We start from the raw sequence: 19,202 nt of genomic DNA, 5'->3' as shown, positions 1-19,202 counted from the left end.
GCGCAACGTATTCAGACGTTGAATCAATGATCAAGAAAGCTGATTTGTTTTTTGTCTAATGTGACGCCTAACTTTATGCCTTGTCTACATTACAAAATATTTTGTAATGTACATGAGGCATTATCATCTTTATTTTGCGCTCTTTGGAACAACACACAGTGCACGGTGAAACAATAATGCAGGACATAAGAACAAGTAGGCGACATAAAGCAGGGAAGGGACGCCATCGAGTTAGCTGCTACGTGTAAATGGAGCTATCTCATAATTTTGAGTGTATCTCACAATTACTGTTTGCAAAAACGCTATTTCTCCGGCTTCTCCCAAAAGCATTTGCAGTCATACATTTCCGCAATTGCAATGCTTGTCAATGAGAGTATTTCCATAAAACGTTTATTTCAAAACCAGGTTTTCGTGCCTTTACCCAAGATTTCTTATTGTAACGTTTTTTATTCGTCAATGAATATTGTCTACTTGAAATAACTGTTTTGAATAGTTTGTGGCCTACATAGCCTAATATTTTGATCGTGGATTGCTATTCTTCTTTGTAGAGCTGATAACGCAAAAAACGTTTGCTATTATTTTTTCTAATTAACAGCTTTGTGATCACTGGCTTTTCTTTTGTAGCATAAGAAATAACGCGCTTTGTATTATTGAGGTCAAACCAAACAAAGGAAAACAAGAGGATGTTTCTCTCTGCTCGCGCATATCGATGCACAAAGCAATTATGAGCTTATGGCTTGTTATCGCAATGTAATCCATTTCACGCTTTGCTGGAAGTTAGCTAGAAATAGCAAAAATTCACCAAAATCTTGAATTTACAAGAAAACTACACAACTGTTAGCATCAAATTTAATATCATCAGATCCGCCTGGCAATTTTAGGAAAAGTCAAGAAAAACCAAGTGCATGGCGTTACTGTGCTTCAAATAATCAAAGGAAATATGAGGGGGGGGCCAAATCTGGCCTCCCTTTGAGGAGCAAAGTGTTAAAATACGTTGCGCCTTATAGTCCGGTGCGCCTTATGTATGAACAAAAAAACTGATCAAAGCAATTTATTGACAGTGCGCCTTATAGTCGGGTGCGCCTTATGGCCCGTAAAATACGGTACTAGCTGCTTCAAAATTATACAACATTCCTTATGGAACGCTGTATAAAAAATCTAGACCAGACTATGAATCCATCAATGCACCTGGTCGACCTCGAGTATTGTCTAAAGAGGAAGAAAACCATATGGTGGTGACCATTAGCCATCTAACAGACTGGAAATTTCCTCTATCTGAGTTTGATGTACGAATGATAGTCCAAACTTATCTCAACAAACAGGGGAAAAGCACAATGTTCAAGGAAAACCTCCCAGGCTATGATTGGATTAAAGGTTTCATCAAGCGACACAATTTAACTACACAAATTGCTGAAAATGTAAAACCAAGCAGAGCTGAAATTTCAGCCAAAATGATTCAAAAATTTTTCAACAACTTAGAGGAGGTAGCAGAGTCTGTGGAACCGAATAATTTATATAATTATGATGAAACAAATATCAAAGATGATCCGGGATCGAAACAGTGTATTGTTCGTCGTTGGTTAAGAAGAGTCGAACGAAAGATGGGTCTGCTACTATTCGGCGAGTCCGATTCGGCGAGTCCGATTCGACTAGTCCGATTCGGCGAGTTCCCTATTCGGCGAGAGCCCTTTTCGGCGAGTGCCCTATTCGGCGAGGTTTTGAAATTTTTGAAAGGAAATTATCGGGTACCGTAGCCTAATATAATTGCCGTTTTTACATCGTTTTAACGTCGCTAAACGTTGAAATCGTAAAGAAAGGAATAAAAAGAAAATGTTTGAACTACTGTATTAAATTAAAATTCGTCATGTCAGTTCGGTTGTTTTTATTTCTGACCATCATATGAAAAACAATACACGTCAACATATCAAAGGTAGAAGCGACAAAACGCGAACGTTAAAACGTGTTTGAATTCGTCATGTCAGTTCAGTTGTTTTTCTTTCTGATCATGATATCAAAAACAATACGTCAACATAGCAAAGGTGTAGAAAAAGGTAGAAGCGACAAAACGCGAACGTTAAAACGTGCTTGTGACCGAAGTAAGTTATTGAGTTGAAAGAAATTTGGCACGGTCGCAACACTTTCAGAAAAATTTAAGATATGAAGGAAAAATAAAACAAAGAAAATGTTACAAAAAAAAAATAAAATAGATCATGTTTATGTCTATAAGTTAGTACTTTTGAATAGTTAAAATGATTAGTTTGGACCAACAAATGTGTGGCCTACAGCTTGGATTGAAAGGAAATTATCGGGTACCGTAGCCTAGTTATCCCGACCAGCAAAAAATTGTTCCAAGAACACAGTTCATTTTTACATTGTAGTAAAGGCTAAACAAATGTGTGGCCTATCGTGTTAACGTCGCTAAACGTTGAAATCGTGTAGAAAAGGGAGCTTTTGCTGACTAGGATACTTTGAAACTGAGAAACATTCACAGAAGCCCTACGATTTGTTCCAAGAACCCATTTAGCATAACATTTCATTTGTACATTGATTCAACGTCTGAATACATTATCTTAAAAATGCAACGTATCGTAGGGCTTCTGTGAATGTTTCTCAGTTTCAACGTATCCTAGTCAGCAAAAGCACCCTTTTCTACACGATTTCAACGTTTAGCGACGTTAAAACGATAGGCCACACATTTGGTTAGCCTTTTCATTCTGTTACTACAATGTAAAAATGAACTGTTAGGCCAACTGGGTTCTTGGAACAAATTTTTGCTGGTCCGTATAACTAGGCTACGGTAGCCTACCCGATAATTTCCTTTCAATCTAAGCTGTAGGAGTGTAGGTCACACATTTGTTGATCCAAACTAATCATTTTAACCATAGGCGCCTAAGCCGTGGGGGCCAGGCCCCCACGCATATTTCCGCGTGGGAGCAACTTTTTATGCGGCATTGATACATAAAACATTAGATAAACTAGCGATCGGCAGCAGGAAAACATTTTTAAATACAAACCGCAACAGCTTCGCAGTAAATAATCACTAGAACGAGTAGCGATGCTACAATCCCACCCCAGACAAAAAAATCTGTCATTTTTACGTTGATTTAACGTCTGCAGACGTTGAATCAATGTAAAAATGACTGATTTTGCTGCCTGTGACATAGCAAAAATCTACCATTTTGCGTCGATTCAATGTCATCAGATGTTGAATGCACCCAAAAACAACATAATTTGCTACGCTGACGCAGCGTGCGTTTAACTTAATGCACTTGCAAACAGCCTCCTGTCGCTTTCGAAAGTCGAAACCTCTGCAGAGAATTGTCGCGGCTGTGAATCGGTTGCTGTTAAAATGAACTTGAAGTCTCGGCCCGAGGTAACCACTAACTAACGTAACAAGGGCTGGTACAAACCGCATTGCCCACAGTCGCACAAGCGGCATAATCAACACAACAACGGACTCGCGCAAACTGCATGGCGCACACACGTCCGTTGCCATAGAAACCCGATCAAAGGCGGGGAATATGCGCATCTTTTGTTTCATCTGCAACACGAAAACGGGCGTATTACAGCGAATTGAAACTTGAAAGCAGGTCAGCCATAAGTTGCGATATTGTAGTGCAAAGGGAGCAATGTCAAGTCGAAAACTTAATAAAACGTCTCTCTGTAATTATTTTTCAAGGGCTGTTTACGGATGTCAGCAACTTTTAAATTTATTAAAGGTGACGTGCTGTTGAATTGATGTAAACATGAATGATTTTGCTTTCAACAGGTATATATTCAAGCATATGATCAAGTTAGTATTTTCATTCCATTTACAGTATACCTTTTAGTAAACCTTTTCGTCTCTTGTTTCATGCTAATAAATCTGTTGCTAAACTTTATGTTGCGCTTAGCTTAAAGAGTCGCAGTCCATCAACCGCTAGCCAACGCAGACGCATAGCATGTGTTTTGGTCGAGCTTTGTTTATAATAATTAACGGTAGGTCGAACGTAGCGATAACTCCGAGTGTGGCAATAAAAGCAATCCTAGTGTGACGACATAATTACGTCATCCATCTGCGTGACATTTCGCTGAATTTACGTTGCTGCTGATGAAACACGCTTTCGCCCCCACGGCCAAAAAAATAGTTAGGCGCCTATGATTTTAACTATTCAAAAGTACTAACTTATAGACATAAACATTATTTTTTTTGTAACATTTTCTTTGTTTTATTTTTCCTTCATATCTTAAATTTTTTTGAAGGTGATGCAACCTTGCCAAATTTCTTTCAACTCAATAACTTACTTCGGTCACAAGCACGTTTTAACGTTCGCGTTTTGTCGCTTCTACCTTTTTCTACACCTTTGCTATGTTGACGTGTATTGTTTTTCATATGATGGTCAGAAATAAAAACAACTGAACTGACATGACGAATTTTAATTTAATTAATAGTTCAAACATTTTCTTTTTATTCCTTTCTGCACGATTTCAACGTTTAGCGACGTTAAAACGATGTAAAAACGGCAATTGCAATTAGGCTACGGTACCCGATAATTTCCTTTTAAAAATTTAAAAAACTCGCCGAATAGGGCACTCGCCGAAAAGGGCTCTCGCCGAATAGGGAACTCGCCGAATCGGACTAGTCGAATCGGACTCGCCGAATCGGACTCGCCGAAACGGGCCATTCCGAACGAAAGATGCCCCATTCAAAGCAAACAATCAGTATAATGTTTTGTGGCAATGCGAAAGGAAATTCCTTCCATCAATGCTTGTTTACAAATCTAAAAGTCTGTACCATGAATGCACTTTCAATGGCCCACAAAATGCTTTATATGCAAATTCTCCCAGTGGTTGGTTTGATAGCAATCTCTTTGAGGAATGGTTTTTTGATATATTCTTGCAGCATGTAAAGGATACACCAGGAAAAAAATATTACTTGGAGACAATTTAAGTTCACATTTCAGTGATAGGGTGATTGAGGCTTGTCAAGAGCACAACATTGCATTTGTCTGTCTGGTACCAACTGCAACACATCTTATACAGCCTCTTGACGTCGGTGTATTTGGCCCAGCCAAAAAAATGTGGCGACAAATTGTAGCTGACTGGAGAAAGGAGGCTAGAACTAAGCAAACAATTCCTAAAAATGTTGTTCCAAGACTAGTGAAACTGCTTTGCGACAAGATGAATTCCAAAATCAATAATTTAGTTTCTTGCTTTAAGGGATGCGGAATTGTTCCATTTGACCCCACCCAAGTTCTGAAGCGTTTGCCACCAACAAATGAACAGAATGTGCAGGAAACTCTTGGGGAATCTGTAGCAGAGCTGCTAAGAGAAAACATCCATGCTCCAGTTAAAGCAACAAGAAAGAGAGGTCCAAAAGTTGGACCTGGAAAGGCCATTTCACTTCAAGATATTTCTAGAACTAGAAAGCGGCAGAAACAAAATGATGAAACCAAAGAGAATGAATTACCATCTGTAGAAGTAACTGGTACAGATGATACCGGTATCGAAACATTAGAGTATGAGGAGTCAGATGAATATGAACCGGAAGTAGAAGTGTGTGCCATTTGCAACAGGTGGAACTTGCCTGGCAGACAAACCATTGATTGGGAAAGTTGTGACAATTGTAACAACGGCGTTTGGTACGGTACCACAAAGAATGCTTGCTTGCCGAGAATGCAACAACTGTGGAACAATATTGTGGCTGCAATGCTAAATGATATGATAATTATGCAATGACAAATTGATAAAACTGTATTCAAGTGTTAATGAATTGCAAAATGTTGTGTTATTTTCTGCCATGTTTTTGATGTCTACGGTATTCCATGTCCTGGTGCAAATGATTATTGTGCTAACCTTGATTTAATTTATCTGTATTTACAGGGCTTGAAACTCATTAATTTTTTGGCCTGCCATGATTTCCGACAGTCGCCAGCTTATGGGCGGACAACCCTAGATGTCTACCGGACACAGGGTTTCCAGATTTACTGATAGTATTAACTTCTACTTACTGATAGTATTAACTTCTATCAGCGTATTGTATAATGTATAAATGTGGACTTTTATATGCCAATATCTTGCTATTCTTGTGATGTATACATCTACAAGAACACTGAACAAATAAAATAGGTCTAGGCCTGCTACTGCTGCTGTGATTAATATTAATATTGAACATTCTGTAAATATTCTATGTTGAATTTGTACAGCACTGCATTCTTTTAAATGGGTGCAAAATAGCATATTTGCATATTCAATATGATATTGCAAGGTGCTTGTTTGATTTTCTAATTTCTTGCCTTTAAATACAATTTCTTTTTTTTTAAATTTGTTTTGTTATCATTGAAGCCCCAGTGAGAGGATTTAATGATAAGCTGTTGCAAAATATTTACATCTCATAGTTACCCCAACCTGTAGTGCACCCAGCATGGGGCTAAGGGGGCTCAAGCCCCCCCAAAACCTCCACAAAAAATGAAGTTTTTGTATGTTCCCCATTTACACCTTTTGCTTACAAGTTAGATATGAATAAGACACAACAATACAGCAGAGCTGAAGCAGTGGCGTATTTAGAAAGTTTGTTAGGGGGGGGGGGGGGGGGGGGGGCAAGACATTGTGTCAGTCAGCCACGTAGCCGTTGACTCGGTGGCTGGAGGCCAATAGAGTCTGGGGGTAGTACACACGGAGCAGTCTCAAGGGTAGTACACAAAAAGCTTAATTTGGTGAAAATGGCTGTTAATTGGTTCAAATTTTTTCTACTTAGGTTAAAATTAATCTTGTTTGACCCTTTAAATAGGGGAGGGTGGTATACCAAAATGTCATATGATGCGTCAGAACGGGGGGAGGAAGTTAGCTGAAACCATCAAAATACCGTCAGATAGAGGAGAGGAGTCCAAAATCAAGAGCGAATCCGCAGAAGTACGCTAAGTTACTGTTCCAATCAATGAACCAACAAAAGATATCAAACACTTCAGAACATAAACAATAACTTAATCTTTCCGACCTCGAATACCTTTTGAACGTTGTCGGTGATTTGCAATGACAATTTACAGTTTAATGCGATGGCTGCGCTTGGCAAATATTCCCCCCCCCCCGCGCTAGGATGAATCATCCAAGCAATTATATCTCGCGTTACAACTTTTTTTTTTGCAAAATTTGTATTTTTTTTTACCTGATCATCCCTCACCCTAAATACGCTAGCCTACTGGGGCTGAGCATTATAACAATGTATTTTACAAATAGTTTTAACAGTCGAACGTTTTAGGCTCAACTTTAAGTTCTCATCATCAGCAATCTGAAAATAATTAAAAAATGCAATAAATTTCAACTTCTTGAAGGTAAATTTACATTAGGTAAAGGTAACTGTGGATGTGAAATTTGGACATGCAAAAAATGTGACATTAAAAAGTTTTGAAACGTGGTGTCACAGAAGACTATTACGCATCAGCTGGATGGAAAGAAAAAGAAATGAATTTGTTTCCCAACAAATAAACGATAAATAGAGTCTGATTAACAACATTAACCTCAGAAAATTGAGATATTTCGGACACATAGCAAGAAGCAACTCGTTGGAAAATTCAATGTTGACTGGGATGGTGTAAAGCGAACGAACAAAAGGACGACAAAAAATGAAATATTTTAACAATATCAAGCAAATTACAGGAATAAAAAGCATGCTGGAAACACTAATAAAAACAAACGACAGAACAAAATCGAGGCAGTTCATAAGGGAGATCACAGCTGATCAAACATGAGCATTGAGCAATCTGTTGAAAAAGAAGAAAGGCAACTACATAAATGACTACAAAAAAATTTGCACCACAGGGAACGTGATACATCAAGCAAATGTTGAGGAGAATGGACGTGCCTCCAGTAAATAGGCTAATTGTTTGTTTAAATTTGGGTTGTAGCGTTAACAGTGCTTCCTGAATTTTGGTGTCAAATTGAGATTTGCCTTTGCGTAAAATTATAAATGAGTCAGCAGAGAATTTTCGATCTGTGCAAAAAGAACACTCCATGATATGGTTTTTAATGGCACCTTTCTTTAACTCCTTAAAGTCCAGATGCTCTCGTGATCAAATGTTTGGTGGACATACTATTGTATCGTATGTCAATGCCGATCACACGGACATGTAAAACTGTATACGACATTTGAGCAGAGAGACGAAGGCGTCTGGGACTTTAGTTGAAAATATGAACTAATTTTCAATGTATTGTAAGTAGGAAAAATGTCCACATCAAATTTACTGTTTACAAAACTAGTGTTTTGTTTTAAACTGTTTTCGTGCTACTTGTTGTTTTCACACTTATTTGTGTTGGCAAACGGAAAGCTAATTCTATTTTGTCATACATGATAAAAAAGTCGAGACCTATAGAAAATTGCGAGAGTGGACGTAGGTATGAGAGTGCTGATGGTTCCAATAGCATGGGGATCACTAGGCGAACTTCTAATCTGAATGAGAGAACGAATCCTGATGTATCCGGCAACCGGTGGGTTGCGGGCCGTGAGTGCCTTTAAATATTAATCAAAGGGATGGGCATTGACCTAGTGTCACTATTGTTGCAAATCACTCAGCCGACATTTCTGAATTAGCCCCCCCCCTAAATTTTTTTCAGGGTGCGCTACTGACCCCAACATTGAGGTAACTATGATAATTTTTTAAAGTTTCAAAAAAAATACAAAGAAAGTTAAAAAAAATAAAAAAAAATATTTTAGCTGATAGGCAAGACCCTAAATGTCATATATTCAGAAGTTTATGGATTTCCAATGGGTATTTAAATTTTTACATCATAAAACATTAAAAATATTATCGTAGTTACCCCAATTGACGGTACTTTTGTTTTAAAAGGGTTCCTCCATGCCTGGTTTTGCCACCTTTTCCCCTTCGTTAACGTGCTGGTAGGTTTATTCTATATCGACTATAATAGTAGTTATTAGTAGCTTTTTCGTTGACGAAAAATAAAATGATTGACTGATGATTATGATGACACTGACAGTGACATAGGCTAATCATAACTGACATTATGATTTGACACTAATAAAATTGAAACTCTGCAATCTTGCAAACTCGTCACGCTTGACCAATTTCGCTAACACGTTTTCCTCACTCTCCGCAGAATCAAAGTCAGAGTTGCCAGCTTGGTTAGGGTATTATTGTACCCCTGATTGTACGGTGGCGAGTGGCTGTTTTTGAGTTGCTTTGGAATAATTTGTTTGTTGTTCATCTGTATAAGTAGTTTAATAAATCTTGTTATGATAACCTGCATTGCGCTATTAGCATCAAGTCTGGAAACTCACTGCATGCTCATGGTTACTTGATAATTCAATTATTCAATTTATTTTTGTTTGTCGAAAAAAACAGCAATGATAAAGTTACTAATAGTTTACGGGAACAAACCAACAAAAGGAAACGGCAGCAAAACCACACAAGTTTAAAACGTGCATGCGATGTAAATTCAAAGCATACGTCGATGAAAGTAAAGTTAAGCACGGCCACCAAACCAAACAGTTTAAAATAGATGAATTAGTTGAAAGAATCAGTTGGCTCCACATACCTAAAGCAACTGGAGGTGTGACAGTTGATGTAGCCATGCGGGGACGACTAACTACCGGTATACTTGCTTTACATCTTATCTGGCCGACTGCAAAGGCCTTTTTAAGAAAAACAGCTGATTGGTAACTTTTCAACTGTCTTTTCAAACAAGTAGGTATTCTTTAAATATGCTCTATGTAACATTTACTAACTGTCTTCTGTAGCTGACTGTATCAGCTGCACGACAAAACTTTCTGCAACTTCATCAAATGCCAGCATTTAAATAATACAAAATAGCAGTAGGCTACCACTGCGATTATTATTATGACTGCTCATCCACATCAATATTATAACCGGCAAGTTCAATCCACAACACTTTTCATTAGGCTGCCATTGTTACGGACAATTTTCATATCAAACGTCACATAGAACCGTTAAATCTTTAATTACTTGAACAGGTGTAAGCCAAACTTGAGCAGGTGTGAGCCAGACTTGAGCAGGTGTGGGCCAGGCTTGAACAGGTGCTTGAATAACTTATCATTGCCTATCATTATTACGTCACAGTAACTGCTTACGTGCGTTTGAAATATCGTATATAATTTATTCTTGTCATTCTTAAAATTGTTACTTGAGAGTTGGTCGCAAATTTAACTGTTTTGCTTAGTGCTTGCCAGCTAGACAAAATTTCCGTCTTTTATCCAAGTAATTTGCATTGTAGTGACAAGTTTAGTGGTGTATCGCGTTGCACCCAATTTCGACAGCCTTGGGCTATTTTTACAGAAATACAATTCTCGAATAGACGTTTCCAGAAGAGTGTTTCTTTCGGTCATTACATACAGACGAACGGATCCGGAAATATTATGTTACAATTTTCCCACGAAGAGATTATGGTTTACCGCTGTGACCATAAATAATAAAAGACGTGGTTAGTTAGTTCGTAGGCCAAGAAGCACTTATAAAGACAAAATAATAAAAGACGAAGTTGTTGGTTGGTAGGCTGCAGAAGCACAAGAAATAATAAAGACGATTTGTTGCTGGTTGGTAGTCTACAGAAGCACACCAATAAAAGACGTTTTTTCTCAGTTGGTACTGAAGAACTTCAAGTTGAAAATTAAATACGTTTCTTTGTTGGTTATCAAGAAAAACAACATTGACATTCATTGGCAAGAAAAAAGAAAATTAAAGACAATCGATCTGTGCTTGAAGATTCAAGTGGACGAATCCAAGCAAGTTTTGTGGAACTTTAGGACTTCATATATATACCCCTACAACTACGGTATTGTGCATTTAAATTCTTTTCGTATTTTTACGGTCTTTGCAGTAGTTTTTTATAACTTAATATTTTGTGTGTTTGTGTAACTTAATTTTTTAATTGTTAAATTTAGCCCCAACATTTAATATGTCTACACTCGGTGGCGACAGGGACTCGGCCGCCGTCGACTCGACTGAGTTTAAGCCTGATGATGTTCTTTGCGGTCGGGCAGGCCATTCTGGGGAGGGACCCAGTAACGATGAGGCTAAGTCAGTCCGAGAGGCCCGGCATCTTAGAAGGGATATTTTGACTCAAATTGGGGAACTTTCTCTAGCTCTAGGTTCTTTGAGTGATAAGCAGGAACTGTTAATTTTTCAATCTAACTTATCTACTTTAGAAGAGGAATTATGGCATTTCCATGCACTTTTGAGTAAAATTTTTAACTTTGCAAATTTGGCAGAACTTCGTGATAGGGTAGATTCCGAATTTAACTCGTTAAAAAATAACTTCGAACGAAAAGTGAGTGAGTTCTCAGATATGTTGGATGCTGACATACGTTCTGAGGATAGCGCCTCAAATGTAAGCACTAGGATGTCTAGGAGTTCGTCTCGGGTAGTAGCACAAATTAACTTACAGCTAAGACGAGAGGAGCTCCAGATCCAAGCCGAGGCCGAAGCAAGAGCTGCTGAGGCCTACGCGAGAGCTGAGGCCATACGAGCTGAGGCCAAAGCAAAAGCTGCTGAGGCCGCCGCGAAGACTGAGGCCGAAGTGAGAGTTGCTGAGGCCGCCGCGAGAGCTGAGGCCAAAGCAAAGCTGCTGAGGCCGCCGCGAAATCAGAGGCTGAAGTGAGAGCTGCTGAGGCCGCCGCGAGAGCTGCTGAGTTCGCACTCAAAGACGCACAGTTGAGGCCTGAACAACGTAAGGAGTTAGCTTTGGCTGAATATCGATCAGATGTGGGCTCCCGGCATAGCTCTAAGAAGGGATCTTCTAGGCATTCCAGAAGTGAACATCAATCGCAGTTAAATTTACATAACCCTTTCCAGACGCCTGTTCAATCTGTAAGTGGTTCAGTGCAATCCACATGTTTTCAAACTGTTTCAGGAGGTCTCGGGGCCGCGGCTAAGGGTCTTCCGAAGGATCTAAAGCCAAGGCCTGCGATTTATAGCCGAACTTCTCCCCCAGAGCGTGCAGGTCACGGGGCCGCAATCAGAAGTATTGTTTTGCCTCCTTCACAGTTTTCAGCGCCGCTAGTTTTTGATCGCCCAGCTACACGTAATTTGGGTGGTTGTGAGAGGCGTGTCACGTCTACTGATTTGAACGTTTGTGAGGATCGTGATCGGGCTGTGCATGTGACTGAGCCCCATCAGCCCCTTAAGGGATATAGCTTGTCTTCTCCCGCTAAATCGAGTTCTCAACAACAGGATTGCTTTTTTGAATACCAAAATAGTAGGACGTTTGTTTGTTTGTTTCTTTGTTTATCTTTATCCTGCATTGCGGGAAAGCGGACTTGAGCGCTATGCATCGGTGTACGCCTTCCGACGTACACCTGACCCACGCTGCAGCCGACGACAATGTCTGTTTCCGGTTGTCTACTCTGCTTATGACTTTAATTTGGAACTACCCATTACTCGAAATCGATCACTGGGTAGAGGCAATTGTCGTAAAGTTTCTTGCCCAGAGAAACAACAGCAGGTGCGGGTGGCTGGAGTCGAACACGCAGGCTCTCGACTGTGAGCCCAACGCGCTAACCACTCGGCCACTGTTTTTCGATAAGTCGGCCTTGATTGGTTACGATGGTAATAATATGCCATTTATCTTTAAAAATCGTGTTACGGCCTTAATGGCAGCTTCGCCTTTTAAAGGGGCTCGTTTGACTTTGTTACAAGAAGCTTGTGTTAGAACAGCTGCTCAAACGATTGCTAATTTGGTTTCCGACACTCCTGGCTTGTCAAAGGAAGACAGGATAGAAATGTCGTTAGATTGCTTGTCCCAACGTTTTGGAGTTCGTGGAGGTCTTTTCGCCGAACCGGAAATTAGAAAGTATCGCTATGGTAGCAAATTGACTTCGATCTCTTCCAGTGATTTGAAAGAGTTTAAAGATGAATTGTTGCAGTGTCTGCTTTACGCGCAAGCTTATGGTCAGCGCGATAAATTGGAAGGACGTTTTGTTTTGGATTTGGCTAAGCAACTCCCGTTTGACGCTAACCAGCGTTATCTTGACTTTTTAGGTGATCAGTATGGTGGCACTAATGAGCCTACTTTTCAGAGTTTGTTTGAATTTGTAGTACGGGAGGAAACGCGCAAGTCGACTGATTTTAGCATTATGCTAATGGGCGATTCTGGTGAGTCGTAGCATTTTAAAAAGTTTGGCAAAGGAAAATTGCCTTCATGTCCGGTTAGGCAGACGTCGGTAAAACCCCATCATAATGTGATTTCAGGGAGTTCGCAGTACTCGACTGCTGTTGGCGCACCGCGCGGTGGTGTGGCCCGACGTAGTGACATACCAGTATGTTTTTATTGTTCGTCACGTGGTCAAGTTGAATATCATTTTTTGTCTAACTGTAAAGACTTCTTGCGCTTGACACCTAAAGATCGGAGAGATGTCATTGTGAAAGCTGGCAAATGCTTGAATTGTTTGCGCCAGCATATGGTTAGGGACTGTAATCATGCAAACAACTGTCGTCAATGTGGGCCTAACAACGATAGGAAACACTTTTTTTTTGCATGATTTTTATGTGACGTCACGTGATTCTCTGGATTCGGTCGGCAAAGATGATGCTGGTGCCAGAGTTCCTGTGCGTAATGTTAAGATTAGAAATGTTAAAGCAGCTTTTAACCGCGTTACTGCTGCTCGTGTTTTGAATCCAATGACTGGCAAATCGAAGTTGGTGTATTGTCAGCATGATCCTGGTTCGCAGTAGACGTTTGTTTCCAGTGATTTGGTGTGCGAACTTGGCAATAAATTGTATGATAAAGCGTCGTTTAAAATGGATACTCTGGCTGGTTAGAAACATACTTGTGCTGACCTTGTTAAACTCAACATCCAGTCGTTAGAGACGAATGAACTGTTTTGTGATATAACTTCGGTGGTTAACCCAGCTTGGGCTGACAATGTTAATACTTTACCGCATAAGCAGGATTTAAGTGGTTTCCGTCATTTTCATGACGTGAATATGTTTCATTTGAATGATTGTAGTACTGTAGATGTACTGATTGGCAACGACAACGCTTATTTGATGTGGGTTAAAGAAGAGCGTGTTGGTGAAAATCGCAGTGAACCGCATGCTTTACTCACTCCTCTCGGTTGGTTGGCTTGTGGTGGTAAGTCACCCTTAGATGAAAGCGTTGCTAATGTGTGCAGAGTGCAGACGTCTTCAGAGTCGGATGTCATCTCTGGCTTTCAGCGTAAAATTGAGTCTCGTGATATGGAAATAGCAGACCTGAATAAAGTCATTCAGGATTTGACCTTGCAAAATGAAACCTGTGAATTGTCTCGCAATGACATTTTGGCTAGAGAATTTGTTGAACCGAATATTGAGTTGAAAGATGGTCGATTTGAGATACCTGTACCGTTGAAGGAAGATATTGATTTACCTAACAATTTTGTGTTGGCGCCAGATAGAGCTGCTGCTTTAAGAAAGAAGGCTTTAAAACAACCTGAACTTTGTGATTTCCTTACTGACACCATGAAGGATCTTAAATCTAATGGCTATATTGAGCGTGCTGGTGAAGCAGAAAATGTAAAGGGATTTGAGTAGTATTTATCATACTTTGTGACGTCACAATTTAAAAAGCGTATTGTTTACGATGGCAAGTCTGAATTTCGAGGAACTTATGTTAACGATGTAATATTTTCGGGTTCTGCGACTTGTTAAACCCTCTGTTAGATGTCTTGGCTAGATTTCGGCTTGGTAGATTTGGTCCCATGGCCGATGTGACTAAATGCTTCTTTCAAATAAAGTTACCTGAGTCGCAAAGGGATTTGTTTCGTATATTGTGGTTTGAAGATGATGACCTTGAAAATGGTAGAATGGCACCTTTTCGTTTTGCGTACACCCTTGGGGAATAAAGAGTAGCCCATATATCGCTTGCTTGACTATGAAGAAAATGATCGAGCAAAATCCCAGCGGTGCTGGTGAACTGAGTCTCTGCAATATTGCAGATAATATGTACATGGATGATTTTATATTTTCTGCTGATAGCTTGGAGGAAGCTCAGCAAATTACTCATGAATCAATTGCTTTGTTTGATAGCTGTGGGTTTAAACTTGTTAAGTGGAGTGCTAACAAGGAGGCTATGATTGTCTTGTCAAATTTGGATAATGAGATGCTTTCACCTTTGATTCGTGATGTTGACTTTCAGACTGAAAATATGACTTTGCCATCAGCGAAGACATTGGGTTGTGTGTGGCAAACCGAGTCTGACGAGATGCATATCGCATGTTCCTTAAAGCCCTTAGCTAAACACACGCGCAGAAGTATGCTCAGTCAGCTTAAACAAAATTTTGACCCACTAGGCTTTGGAGCGCCATTTTTTCTAAAAGCACGCCTGATATTTCAGCAATTGGCAATAGATAAGTTTGATTAGGACACCGAGGTCCCTAATAGCTGTTAATTTTATAATCGACTTGAATATCATGTCAAGTAGCAGCCACTCTATGAAGCAGTCTATGTATATCAGCCGAACAAGCAAATCTTTGTTGTTTTAAGAAAACCTTTGAAACGTCAATCGCGGCTTCGTGTTGATAGAATTATTACGTTACTTTTACAGACATAAATCTTGTGTTTACTTAAATCCATATATCTCTTTCCACGGAGTTGGTGATCCATCGAATTGTACGAAAACAATTTACATTTTTAGCAATTCCTTATTCTTCCCGAAACACAAGTTTAAATAATTGCTGTTAGTTTCTAGACAAGAGACTGGGCTTGTAAGGAATTGTAACTCATGAAACGGCACCAGAGTATCTGTAGTGTGTTGTTTTAAAATGCTATTTTTAACTCTACTGCTCTAAAAAACAGTTTTATGTCATCTTGTGGGCTGAAAATTAATCGTTGTTTTTCATCATCCATTTAAACGTTGGCATAGCACGGCCAACGGTAATTCAACGTCTAAATGTCGTTTGTCTGTATGTGAATGTAAATACTTGGTGTAGCACAATATTTCTTCAAAGCTTTTGCCGCATCTTGAAAGATGTTGTATGAACGTTAGCGAACGATTGTTATCCGCTTACTTTCTTCAACCAAGGCATATTACTGAAGCTATTTTTTCTTATCGTTGTCTTTATATATAGCGCATCTTCTTTGTGTTTTGCAATATCAGCATAAAAGGCTTAGCAAAGGGAACGTTTGAAAGCATAGACCAGAAATTCCGTTCAGTTTTGTATTAGCTGCATTTGGTAAAACGAGATGTTTAAATCTTAACTCTTAAGCATAAATTGAGAAACTTTATGTTAAATATTTCTTGACCATTTACTAATTGTAAATTTTTTATTCTATTTGAATAAGATGCACTAGTAGAATCAATTGCTGTATGACTGTTGCGACGTATTATTATTTGGATTATTGTTTGTACGGATTATCACTTCAAGCCCTGATTGCTGTCTCGGTGAGTCTGAACTGTAATCACCAGCTCTATCTAGAATTGAAGTAGCCTATATCTGCCCACTAAGTTTGTTAATCGACCTTGCGACCTGCAACCTTGTGGCTGAACCTTCGACCTGCAACTTGTGATCTTGTGACCTTGTGATCTTCTGACTTGTGATCTTGAAACCTATCTGCCACAATAAACTAACAGAACTCAAGACCGTGTTCAGATTCAATCTACTTGGCTTGTTTTTCTGTCTGTTGTAGGCGCATAACCGTATTAACTGAGCGACGCATATTATAATAATCCAATCCACTGTTTTACGCCAGTGAGAAAGATATTCTTTAACGTAGAATTCGCGTCAAAATTCTACAATAGCTTTGTTAAAGAGTGGGAGTCGTGGCTTCGCTCTTTGGACCTGCTTAAAGATTTTTTGTTACCGAGATGGTTGGTCACAGCGGTAAACCATAATCTCTTCGTGGGAAAATTGTAACATAAGATTCCCAAATCCGTTCGTCTGTATATAATGACCGAAGAAACACACACTTGAACTTCTTTTCAAACAGTGTATTTCTGTAAAATTAGCCCGAGGCTATCGAAAACGAGGGGGGTGCAACGCCGTACACCACTGAAAACTGTCACTACAGAACAGATTACTTGGATAAAAGACGGAACTTTTGTCCAGCTAGCAAGCACTAAGCCAACAGTTAAATGTGCGACTAACTCTCAAGCAACCATTTCACGAATGACCAGAATAGATATCAATATCTCAAATTCACGTAGAAAGTAACTGTGACGCAATAAATGAAGACATTGTCACGCAATTCAAAACAGGTGTCCAAAGCTAGTAATCCAATGTATTCATGTTTAAACAGGTTTCAAACCGAAACAGGCCCAAACAGGTCCAAACAGGTTTGACACAAGTCTTATTAACGATGGTGCAATTTTGGCACATTTTCTAGCAACTTCCATGACGTAATATTCAGTAGACTTGAACGGTTTTTATATGACGTTTGATTAGGTGAACCATTGTCTGGAACATAGCGGCCCCTAGTTATGACAGTCTGACATGGCATAACTAAAAAAGAATTGACGACAATTGTGAGCCAATGAATAAAAACACATGATACACTAATTGTTTGAATCACTCACGTTTAAGTTAATAGGCAAATACAAAGGGCATGCAAAGAATGAACAGCAATAAGAATAAACACGACGATACATGAAATTGGTACCATAGGTACACGCTAAATGACGCTATATACAATAGTTGCGATAATAACCGACTGTTCCGGGCTCAGACAAGGGTCGGCCACCGCAGACAAAACCAGGCTCAAACCCTAACACTTAAGTGTTCTTTACGGGGGCGAGGCACGAAATATCCCTCAACACGTAGTCTACTTTCACTTTCCCCGTACTCTCATCATAGTTGCAGACGGCAACTTTGGCTCTACGAACCACAGGCTTTCCTTTCCTAATTTGTGGAACTACCTCATGCACCCTCCCAAGTTGATACTTCCCACGTTTACCAATGTCTTGGAGAGAACCTACCACTACCAGTTGACCAGGCTCCAAATTCTCGGCCATTTTTAGCCATTTTTTCCGGCCCTGAAGACCTGGCAAGTAAAAATCGATCCATTTACTCCAAAACTGCTGAGAAAGTGACAAATTGAACCGATAATCCCTTCTTAATTGGTCACGATCATGTGGTTGCCCAACAGCACAGTATGGGTCTAAGTATGGGGTCAAAAGTGAGGCAGGGGTGATGACAGTAAAATCCCTAGGGTCGTCACTCAAAGGTACCAAAGGGCGTTCGTTCACGATCCGAACGGCACTACTGGTGTACGTAAGCAGTTCAATGAAATTGGGCTTACGAATCGAAGAGTCCAAAATGTGAAAAAAGTACTTAATCACATCGGCCATGAAACCAAGTCTACTTAGCCGAAATCTAGCCAAGAGATCTGCCAGAGGGTTTAAGAAATCAGGACACGAAAACATTACATCATTAACACAAGTTCCTCGAAATTCAGACTTGCCATCGTAAACAATGCGCTTTTTTAATTGTGACGTCACAAAGTATGGTAAATACCATTCAAATCCCTTGACATTTCCTGCTTCACCAGCACGCTCAATATAGCCATTAGATTTAAGATCTTTCATGGTGTCAGTAAGGAAATCACGAAGTTCAGGTTGTTTTAAAGCTTTCTTTCTTAAAGCAGCAGCTCTATCTGACGCCAACACAAAATTGTTAGGTAGATCAATATCTTCCTTCAACGGAACAGGTATCTCAAATCGACCATCTTTCAACTCAATATTCGGTTCGACAAGTTCTCTAGCCAAAATATCATTGCGAGACAATTCACAGGTTTCATTTTGCAAAGTCAAATCCTGAATGACTTTATTCAGGTCTGCTATTTCCATATCGCGAGACTCAATTTTACGCTGAAAGCCAGAGATGACATTCGACTCTGAAGACGTCTGCACTCTGCACACTTTAGCAACGCTTTCAACTAAGGGTGACTTACCACCACAAGCCAACCAACCGAGAGGAGTGAGTAAAGCATGCGGTTCACTGCGATTTTCACCAACACGTTCTTCTTTTGCCCACATCAAATAAGCGTTGTCGTTTCCAATCAGTACATCTACAGTACTACAATCATTCAAATGAAACATATTCACGTCATGAAAATGACGGAAACTACTTAAATCCTGCTTATGTGGTAAAGTCTTAACATCGTCAGCCCAAGCTGGGTTAACCACCGAAGTTATATCACAAAACAGTTCATTCGTCTCTAACGACTGAATGTTGAGTTTAACAAGTTCAGCACAAGTAGGTTTCTGACCAGCCAGAGTATCCA

The 19,202-nt window shown here is 39.6% G+C and overlaps 2 pseudogenes; both read left to right on the top strand.

Annotated features, from left to right (window-relative positions):
* The window catches only part of LOC145780637 (uncharacterized), a 64,155-nt pseudogene that overhangs the window by 15,032 nt on the left and 29,921 nt on the right, over positions 1-19,202 (top strand).
* On the top strand, positions 1,230-5,869 carry LOC145781227 (uncharacterized; annotated as a pseudogene).

The sequence above is a fragment of the Aplidium turbinatum genome, chromosome 12, assembly GCF_918807975.1.
Source record: "Aplidium turbinatum chromosome 12, kaAplTurb1.1, whole genome shotgun sequence".
In the NCBI taxonomy this organism is placed as follows: Eukaryota; Metazoa; Chordata; class Ascidiacea; order Aplousobranchia; family Polyclinidae; genus Aplidium; species Aplidium turbinatum.
Note: the sequence above shows the minus strand (reverse complement) of the source record. Positions and strands in the feature narration are given on the sequence as shown.